Raw genomic sequence first — 10977 nt, forward strand, 5'->3', positions numbered from 1 at the left:
CACCTCACTGCCTACATTGCACGATACAAGCTCACACCTCACTGCCTACATTGCACGATACAAGCTCACACCTCACTGCCTACATTGCACGATACTGCTGGTTGATGGGTGCCAGGGAGCCTGGCATCTCTTAACGACATCCCCAGTCCTCTTTGTATTTCTTATTTTGAGACAGGCACTCCCTAAGTTGCCCAGGCTCTGTAGTCCAGGCAGGGGTTGGACTAGTTGTTGGTGATCTTTGGCCTCAGTCTCCTGAGCAGCCAGGCCCAGCTTAGTGTCCTTGGTGGAGACAAACAGCATGTCCTTTGAGAGTATGACAAGGAGTGTATAGGTGGGGTGTTGCTGAGTGGCAGGCAGTGTTCTCCCCTTCCTTCACACCAGTACATAAGAAGCACTTAGCCCATGCCAGGCAGAAGTTGGCCTCATACCCAAGGCTTGATTTTAAGAGTTACACATCCAAGGACATGGTGAACATTTAATTAGAAGGACACTGACTAGGACCAGGGAACCTGACCTGGGACTTTCACTTGTCCCCCAAAGGAATGATACACAAGCTTAGTTTTGAAATAGGCATAGTGGGGCTAGAGAGATGGCTCCGGAGTGAAGGGCAGTGGTCCCCCTGCAGAGGGCCTGCACTTGGTTCCCAGCGCTCACCGGGCAACTCAGAGCCACCTGTAACTCCAGGTCTAAGGGAGTCAAGCTCTTTTCTGACCTCTCTTCTGGCACTGCACACACACAGTCCACATAGTAAGTAGGTACACACACGCGCCTGTGTGCATGCACACACACACACACACACACACACACACACACAAATCTTTAAAAATAGAAATGAAATATGCATAATAGTTTGTTAGGTGAAATACCAGGCCATTAGTGTGCTTGGTGGTGGGAAATAGACATTTTAATGAGCAAGAAAACAGGCTGAGAGAGCAAGCAGACCTGGGTCTGATGGGGGTAGTAGCATGGCTGCCCTCTCACCTAGGTTTCGTTCTAGGTCGGCTGTAATACCTGGGGAGCACAGATGCCAGAATCTGGTGGGGGAAGGCATAGAGTATTGGATTCAGGGGAGAGACACCCTCACGTCCCCCTTCCTGGGCCTCTACACCCAGCTGGCGGTGCTATTGGAGTTGGAGGAACTGGCTGCTGGTGGGAGGAACTTAATGGGGGCTGCTGCCAGAACTCGGGCCGCCTGGTCCTGCCCCTGGCCCCGGGGCAGTTGATGGAGTCCAGAGTGGAGGCAGGCTGCCACAGGTGAGGTGGGGGAAAACTGGCAACAAAGGCCTATTCTTCAGGGTTTAAAGAGTCTCTGAGCCTGTCCAACTTTCCTTCATTAGATGCTCCAAGACGTTTCCCCTTCCAGGCTGCTTGAGATACGCGGCTGATAAGGGTACGATTTGAAGAGACTTAATTATGGCCCCGAGACCATGATGTAAACATCTGTGGAGTGTTTGCTTTCCCCTCCCTGTTCCATGTGAGTAGGGAACACAACCCAGGTGCCAGGGCAGAGGACCCGGTGACCCCAGCCTTTCCTAGGGAAGGAGGAAACCAGGGTCAGTGTGTTTCTGTGGTGCTGGCCAGGGGTCTGGGTCCTGCCATGACAATCTCCTGACTGTTTAGTCACAAGAAGTTTATCTGTGATGGCTGTAATCATCTCTCACGAAGGCACCAGGCAAGGGCTCCGTAAATGCTGCCTAGCGACATGGAGGGGATAGGGAGTTTCCCAGGCTGGCCTGACCTCCACACGGGCCTCAGCCGTCTAGGAGGAAGCATCTGTTCCCATAGCTTTTCTGGCCAGCTGGATGACAGGGAAGAGGACAAGACTTTGGCCACTCAATAGCCCTACCGTGTTTACCCGCAGCTACCACTAAGCCATGTGATGGTCAAGGACCACCCAGGCCTCTGCGCTGTACCTTCCTGGGGGGAGGGAAAATGACCCCAGTGGATCAAGGTTCCACCGAGGAGGCAGGTTGAGAGATGCCCAGTGTTTTCTGGTTTGGTTCATGCCCAGTTCTGAGTCCCTTACACCCTAAGTAGCTACCCGTAGAAAGTCTCCAGTACAAAAAAAAAAAAAAATCAGTTTATCCCTATGCTGCCCCAGGCCTGGTACCCAGCAGGACACAGCTAAGTTTCATTTGGGAAGAAGCTCTGTTCAGAGTTAGGAATGGGAGGAAATGGTGCCCCCATCCCAGTCTGACACAGATGCATGCTATACCTAGTTTCACACACATACGTCATGCGTATATACTGCAAGTTTGTCAGGTCAGTCCTTCCACTGCTCACAGGTGTGTGTGTGTGTGTGTGTGTGTGTGTGTGTGTGTGTGTGTGTGTGTGTNCAGGTGTGTGTGTGTGTGTGTGTGTGTGTGTGTGTGTGTGTGTGTGTGTGTGTATGTGTGTGTGCGCGTGTGTGCGCACGTGAGAGAGAGCGCCAGTGAAGTGCGGCTTAGGAGTAGTCTGCATCTCCAGGGGTGGGGAGGAAAAATGAGAGAGGAGGTGACCATCTAAGGTCACTTGGGCAGGACACCCTACGACATTAGGCAAGTGTTTTCACTGAAGGCCCCATTGCAGGAGCTTCAGGGACCTCATTAGTAAGGACCGTGGCTCAGCTCTCAGTGATGACCCCACAGAGGTGCAGATCCTGCTTCCTTCTGTAGCTGTCCCTTGGTTGGGTCACTTGTCCCAGCATACACACACACACACACACACACACACACACACCATGCCTCCACTTGAGACCAGGAAGCCATTTTGATCCGTGATGAGAAGAGGAAGTCCTGTGGCCCCAAAACAGAAACAGGAACCTGGGAGGGGGATATGGATAGGGAACGGGAAGGGGGCACACACCCAGCAGATGCAGCCAGAACACCCCAGCCTCCCCTGGCCCCACACTAGCAGGCAGGAGTTAGCATCTCCACCAAATCCTGATGCTATCTATGGTCCTCTGTGCATCCGGACGTGCCATGTGAGGGTGGGGTTAACTAAGGGTCCCTCTAAAGCTGGATGCCTGGCTGTTGGGCTGTATTCAATTACCCAGGCTGATCTGTCCCACGGAGAGATGGATGGACCTCTGCTGTCCACCCACATGTCTGCGTATCATCTGACTGTCATGCTGCCGGCTCCTTGCTGTTGCCCTGTGGGATCCCACACAGAGTTTTTCCTGCCTCACCTCAGCCCACTGTGTTTATGTCACTACCCAGCCTGAGAAATGCCAACTCCCTAGTCCTGGCCATTCCTTTTGGAATCTTCCATGGACCAGTGAATAGCTCCTCTCAGCTGCCCTGTACAATGCGGCAGGAACCTAGTCTTTACCCTTACTGGGCAACTATACTCAGGATTGTTGTGGTCCAGTCGCTGCAGGCCAGAACTGGGAATCTGCCCCATGGGTACCACTGTCTCACACTCTCCTGGGCCAGGCCCATCCTCGGCCAGTCCCTTCTTTCTGGCTGGGCTGTCGGGAGGCAGAAGGACAGTTCTCATTCGGGGAAGCCATTGGCTGCTCCTCCTCCTTGGGTTTGGAGGTTCCTGTGGGAAGACTCTCGAGGCAGGTGGGCGGGGGCTGGAGCCTGGAGGACAGAGACATATGTCACCAATTTCAGTTCTGCCCCGGCTGGCCTGAAGCAGTTTGGGACTTCCCAGGGTGGAAGGACAGGCTGGGGGGCCAGGCCACCTGGAGGCAGAACACACTCTTGAGTCCCCCTCTGTACCCTAATTGTCAATAGGGGAGGTGTGAAAAGTTCTGGGCTGCCTCCATAGGGTACCTGCTTGCCTCTTCTCTTCTTGAGCCCTTAGAGCAACCTTCCAGGACTTCCTGTTAGTCAACCCAAGACTATGGCAATAAGATACTTTTTTGGCCCTCTGAGCTCCCAGAGTGAAGCCTTTAAGAGTTGCAGACACTCCAGGGGCACCTGGGAAAGATTTTCAGTATGAGAGTGAGGTGGTCTGGATAGATGACCCAGGAAGACCACTCCCCCTCCCCAGACTGAAGGATAAGGCAGAAGCCATAGCACACCCACCCTAAAGGGCTTCACCATCCCAACCCCCCGACTGTTTCCTAGAGGAGGAGCAGAGGGAACGGAGTGGGCAGGTGAGAAAAGCCCCCACCTCTGCTTAGGGCGGTCACCCCCAAAGTCAGCTGGGAAACGGCTTGGCCCGAGGTAGCGCATTTGACCGGACCCTGTGCTCGGGAGATCAGTTGTGAAACTTGCTTCAAACCCCCAAACCACAAAAACGGCCGATTTTCCCAGCACTGTTCACATTTCTCAGATCAGCCAAGGAGTCTTCATTATTTCCATCCGAAAAAAATAAGCCAGGCCAGCCACCTGCCCTGGGGGGAACAAGAAAATTCCAAAGGTGCAGAGCCGTGGTTCTGTGGAAGCCCCTTCCACACTGGCAAGCTGTTCCCACCAGCCTCTTTACCGACGTGGGGCCCGGAGAAAGGGCAAGGCCTGCTGGGCCTTCTGGAGAAATCTGGAGATCCGAACAGAAAGATCTTGAAGCCGTTAGGGGTCCTTCAGAGCAAACTCTCCAATTGGCTCCTGGCTTTTCTAGTACCATTGTGAGTGAGAGCTAACACCATCTCCAGAAGACAGATGCTGCCTCTGGGTCTCCTGGGTAACAAAAAGTCGGGAATCATCAAAGCTCCGTTCCATCAACAGAGCAGGCAAGGAGGCCCTCCTTAAGGACCTGTCTCTACAGTCACCAGCCTCTGTCCCCGGAAGATACGCCATTCGACAGGCAAGGCTCTCCTTGGAGATCTGTCTCTACAGTCACTCACCTCTGCTTCCTTCTAGAAAATGTCCCATCCAGCCCCTGACCCCCAGATAAAGCTGATTAGACTCCTATGCTGTTTCTGCACCCTGCATTCTGCCTCAACCACCACATCCCAAAAGCCCTGCTCTCACCAATGGCCGGCCGTCCAGATCCTCTTTCTAGCTGCAGTCTCCTTTGGCAGGGACAGACAGATGCTCTGACTTGTATTAATTTCAGGGATGAGTCTACAAACAAAACCTTATTAAGCTTTCGACTGTGCACCATCTCTCCAAGTACTAGACCGAGTTTTATCCTGTCACGTCTGAGGGGATGAATAACCGCGCTCCGTGTTAACCACAGGGCCGAGAAACCCTGTGGTGGGCACAAAACTCACTTGCTGCAAGTAGAACAGAGCAGCATCATTGCTGAGGCTCAGAGGATCCTGCCTAGGACTTATCCCCTGAAGAGAAGGTTAGGGGCCCACAGAGTCCGGGAAGCCCACAAAGATGAGGGAGGGCCCCTGAGGACAGGTTGAGGAACTCACCAGCTAAAGAGGTGCAATGGTCCTGGGAAACAGCAGGGGAAAAGGGTGTAGTGTGTGAGTCTCAGCTCTGCGAACCTCCCAGGGGACTTGGGTTTGTACGCCCACATCTGCCAATCTGCACACAAGTAGCGTCTGTAGATAAACTGGGTGAACCGTGTGTGGCTTTTCCGAGGGCCTAGACTCGTCTGTGTCTCAATGAGTTTATATTCCTGTGTGTTCAGGCCCTGCCTACTGCAAGCAGGCCCTAGGCCAGACACCAGACAGACAGAAAGCATATCACCTCACCCACAGTCACGGGGAGACAAGAAAGCATTCCACACCTATGCTTTAAAAGCAGAGCACGGGGGACCCATGTAGCATGGCCTTTGGGGCCCTGGACGTTCTGAGGAAGAGTCTGGATGGCTGAGTGACCTAGGAAATGATCAGGTAGCTGGGTGTTAAAACCATGTGTAGAGTGAGATACAAGAGCAGAAGGGGGCCAGGTGGCAGGAGTTAAGGGAACTATGGGTATAGAAGTGTGGGTAGAGCCAGGGGGCAACCTGGACCATAGGCCTAGAGCATAGAGACCAGAAGGAAGAGGGTGGAATAACACTGAGGACCACAGGAAGGCCATGTGCTGAGAGCCGTCCAATCTTGTGGCTATTGGATAGATAGATGCTCAGAGGAGCTGGGCTGTAGGAATCCTGGATAACACCAGCACAGCCATACAGTGCGCAGTGACAGTGGCTGGGGACTTGAGTGGTGCAGGAATGCACAGGCAGTGGAGTTTAGTGACAGGTGACCTGCAGGCCTCCCCTGTGTCTATGCCCACATGTATGCACGTGGTTGCCACATGTGTTCATAAGCAGGTATGGCTACGCACTCCATCCAGCTTGGCCCTCAGCCTTCTCTCGTCCCTCAACAACCTTGGGCCCTGTCTCCCACAGCCTCGCCACGGACATGACAGTGACGGTAAGACAGACCCCCGTGTCGCAACTGTGTTTCCTCTCGAATCCAGGTCCGCCAAAGATTAGCAAGAGCTCCGGGTGCACTGGGCGATAACACCCCCACCTCGCCCCTCCCCCCACTTCCTAATCTCTGATTCATTTCCAACTGATAACAGGATGAGGACCAAGGTGACTAAGACATAAAATACCCAAACAGGTCCCCACCAGGCTGAAGCCAGCTGCCTGCAGGGTACTGGCCACCAGAGACCAGGAAGGCTGAACTGAACGGAGAAGGAGGGACAGAAAGAGGATGCGAGGGAGGAGGGCGGGCTGCTGGGTAAATTGAGAGAAGAGACTAGAGAGAGGGATGAGGCCACAAGAGGGAGGAGGGGAAGGAGAAAAATGCAAGGGTGGAGGAAGGGAGAGGAAAGAGATGAGCGGCGGGGGGGGGGGGGGTGTCAGAGAGACAAAAGGGAGGTGGAGAGAGGTGGAGAGGAAGGGAGAACCAGAAGAGAGAAGAAAAGGGAGGCATAGACCAAATATAGAGAGACAAGCTAGAAAAGAATAGTGGGGAATAGGGAGAGATGAGATAGATAGATAGATAGATAGATAGATAGATAGATAGATAGATAGATAGATAGATAGATAGAACACAGAGACACAGAGACACAGAGAAATGAGAAACAGGGCAGACAGGAGGCAGAGACAAAGAAATAAGGGTCAGGTGATGGGGAAGAGAAAGAGACAAGGTGACTGATGTGTAAGAGCAAAGAAGTTTCAGGGTGGTTGGGTCTGGGGACTTATGGAGGAGACAGGTGAAGCAGGGAAGGTCCAGGGAGGTGGAGACTGTATGAAATGTCATCCTGTTGTAAATGAAATCTGCTAACAATGAGCGAGGCAGAGGCACACATAGAGACCAAAATGAGATGACAGTCTGTGCAGCTGGGACACAACAGAGGAGTAGCCTTATTTACCTCACCTCTGCAGGCACAGGAAGTGGCTGGGGCCAAGGAGTCAGGGGCATAACTCCTGTAACTCTCCCCTGCAGACCTCTCCCCGACTCAGGAAGCCAGACCCTTACAACCTCACGAAGCTAGGGTGGAGCTGGAGGTTGTTTGAGGCTGGAAGAAGCTGACCAAGGCTGTCTGTCCAGTGGGCCTACCAGAAGCAGGGTTTGGCTAGGGGAAAGGGTACCTAATAGTCGGTTTGGGAATCTTAGCAAAGTCTGGTGGGGCTGAACCGTCCAGCCATGAGGTCTGTCCTGAATCCAACAAAGTAGTGTAGGCTTCAATGTACAGTGGAAGGACCAGGCTCCCAGGAGAGGTAGGAACTCCATTCTGGGCTCTGCTGAGAGCAGGGAAGGGAGGGTAGCCAGCTTCCCGCTCTTCTCCCTGGCCCTTCCCTCTGTCCACAGAGGCCTGATGGTTCTCAGTGATGCTTAGCACTTAGGAGTGAGGAGAAGGGAGCCTCCTAGCCACCATCCTAGCCTCAGGACTCTTAATACCAGCCCTGCTTCCTAATGTAGAAGGGAAGGCAAACAGTTGCTGGTCTGAGGGACACCAAGAGCTAAGAGGACACCCCAGGGCTCCTGATGAGATAAAAGGGGAGGGTCCCAAGACAGCCAGGTCAGGAGCTCCAGGCTCCCCAAAGGGAAAGATGCCAAGGGCTTCTGAGTTTGCACACCTTCCATGCTCAAGTCTGGGCAAGAGGAGTGGGCAGTTTTTAGAGGAAATGGGATGAGCAGACGCCAAAAAAAAAAAAGGTACCAGTCAAAGAATCATAAGGCTCAGGGCAACTGCAGCCCCAAGAGGGTGAAGTGTGGCGCTTTAGTAAGCCCTCTCTGTCTTCTCTGGCCACAAGGATAGCAGCTGGCTGTGTCTGGCAAAGGGGACTTATGCCTTGGGCCAGGGACCAGAGAAAGCTCTCCTCTTTCCCTCCTGGTTCAGGGATGCCACCCCTCTGATTTTGCCATGCCCACCCCCTGATTTGCCATTCATGCCCGCCCCATGCCCTGACTCCCGGCGACCACAGGAAGTGCTGCCCTAGCTCACTACTTCCCGTTTCTGAAATCTGCCCCCAGCAGCCTGGTGGCCAGGGAAGGCAGACTTCCCGCTGCCTCCACCCTGGGCTCTTCCCACCGGTCACAAGTGGTTTGTTCCTGGGTAGAGGTGACCTTCTTGCCACAACCACACATCAGTTATTTATCAGAACAGGAAAGATGGCACCAGAGATATGTCCTCACCCCGCCCAGGAGGGCCTGACCTGCTCCAACGACCACACTCCTGTTCCCCACATCACACGGGGCCTGCTCACCACATCACATAGAGGGGTGTGGCTGGCACGTGCCAGCAGGTCTGCATTGTGGGGGTGGGCAGAGCAGGAGGTCTGGTGGGCAGGTATGGTGGGACCTGGGACCAATGGGCTTGGGCGAGGCTCTCTGTGTGGCTGGGGGCTGTTGAGACATCTGGTAACCTTTGGGTCCTATGGAAAGCACCTTCCACGCAGACCCTCTCCTGACAGGGAATCCCTTGGGGTTGGGACATGTGATCAGAATGGATATGTGGCTCTATTCCAGGGGACTCAGTGAGGAACGGGAGGACCAGCCATCAATATCCTCAACAGGAGCACCCCCAACGCATGAGCTAAACGGCTCCGTTCTCCGGGACATCATGTACATTCCTAGCCAGGACTTACTCAGTGCCAGTAATACTTTTCCACCACTAGCCGTCAATCATGATAATCCCAGCTGTCTTTAGACATTGCCAAATGTCCCCTGGAAATGCAATATTGTCCCAAGTCAAGAGCCATTAACCCAGGAGCACCAAGAGACCTTGTTTTTATATTTTATTTTCTTTTACAGCTTTGTGTTTAAAGTCCTGGATGGAAGTGACTACCTAGCCAGTCTGTTTTTTTTTTTTGTCTGAAGACTCTGTCTGTAGGGACCCCTCTGGGGTTCTAGATGTAACTGTGGCATGGAGCCCGGAACCAGAAAGGGCTGTTGTGAAATGGGGGAGGTTTCATTTGAGGGAAGATTGGGGAGATGTACTGTGGGGTAAAAATGGGGTCACACTGGGGACACATGGCATGCAGGGTCTTGAGCCACAAGGAGCAGGAACTTGAGCCAGAACAGAGGGACAGGGTGTGTCCTGGACTCCCCGAGGGGGGGTGCTGGAACTGACTTCTCCCTCAAGCTGGACTGGAGGGCTGCAGTACAAGGAGACCTATAAAGCTGACCTGAGATGGTGTGGGGATGGGGGGTGGGGGGGAGTGCTTTTCTACAACTGTAACTTCGCCATGAGCAGGTGTGGAGTTCAGGGTTACACAGCCCATCAGTTCTAACCCTACAGTTTCCCCCTTCTTCTCCTCGCCTCTTCTTCTTCCCCTTCTCCTCCTATTCCCTCCTCTTCCTCCTCCTCCTCCTTTTCTTCATCTTCTCTTCCCTCCTCTTCCTCCTCCTCTTCCTCCTCCTTTTCTTCCTCTTCCTCTTCTTCTGCTCCTCCTCCTCCCTCCTTCTCCTCTTCTTCTCTTTATCCTTCTCCTTTTTCTTCATCTTCTCCTCCCTGCTCCTCTCCTCCTCTTCCTCTTCCTTTTTGCCTGCTATTTTTTGAGATAGAGTCTTGTGTAAGTCTTACCTGATCTCAAACTTGCTTTGTAGCCAAGCATAACCTTGAACTTCTGATCTTCCTGCCTCCACCTCCTGGTTCTGGGATTGTAGGCATGTACCACCTAAGAGTTAGAGGTCTAGTAAGAGCCTGTCTCAAAAAACAAACAGATAAATAAAACAGCAGGTAAATTCCAAAAGAAATCAGTTTGTATGGGTTGAACCATGACTGTCAACTTGACTGGATTGAGAGGCACCTCGAAGGTTTGTAAAACATCTCTTGGTATAATCTGAAGGTATTTCTAGAGAGATCTAAATAAGGCTGAAGACCTACCCTGGATGTGGCTGTCCTTCCTCAGGAGGATGGAGATTTTGGTGGAGTTAGGAGAGACAAAGGAAGCGTTCCCTCAGGAGCATTCTCTGCTTTCCAGCAGCCATTTGTGAGCAGTTCTGTTCCTCACCCCTATATACCCCAGGTCCTGCTCGCCGCCCCCCCCCGCCCCAGCCTTAGTGGGTAGAAACCTTTGAAACTAGGAGTTAAAAGAAATTCTTCTTCCCTCAACTTGTTCTCTGGGCATGTGTTTGTCACAATGATTAGAATCTATCTAGTACATGATCCTTCAAAACCACCCATACCACAATACTAAAGAAAAGCTCACTGGGTTGGGTTATATAGAAAATGAATAGGGGTTCAAAGTAGAGTTATGAAACTGGAAAACACATCAGGGGAAATTTAATGAGATACAGCGCAGAGGTAGGGAGACATGAGAAGGTAAGGCTTGTTTTAGAATAAGAAGGGCCAACATGCATATAACATGGACTCTGTGAGGTAGAAACTGGGGTAGAAAAATATCCAAGACATAATCACTGAGAAGTGTTCAGAAGCAGGGAACATCTCCACATTGAAGATTTGCACTAAGAAGGATCAGTGCATGCTGCCCTGTGCCTATAATTCTAGCACCAGGGGCCTGAGGCCACAGGATCAAGACTAGCCTATACGGTGAGATCCTCAAATAACTAAAAAATTGGTTTTAAAAAAACACTTCGCTGGGCGGTGGTGGAGCATGCCTTTAATCCCAGCACTCGGGAGGCAGAGGCAGGTGGATTTCTGAGTTCGAGGCCAGCCTGGTCTACAAAGTGAGTTCCAGGACAGCCAG

This window comes from Mus caroli, chromosome 7 (assembly GCF_900094665.2).
Source record: "Mus caroli chromosome 7, CAROLI_EIJ_v1.1, whole genome shotgun sequence".
In the NCBI taxonomy this organism is placed as follows: Eukaryota; Metazoa; Chordata; class Mammalia; order Rodentia; family Muridae; genus Mus; species Mus caroli.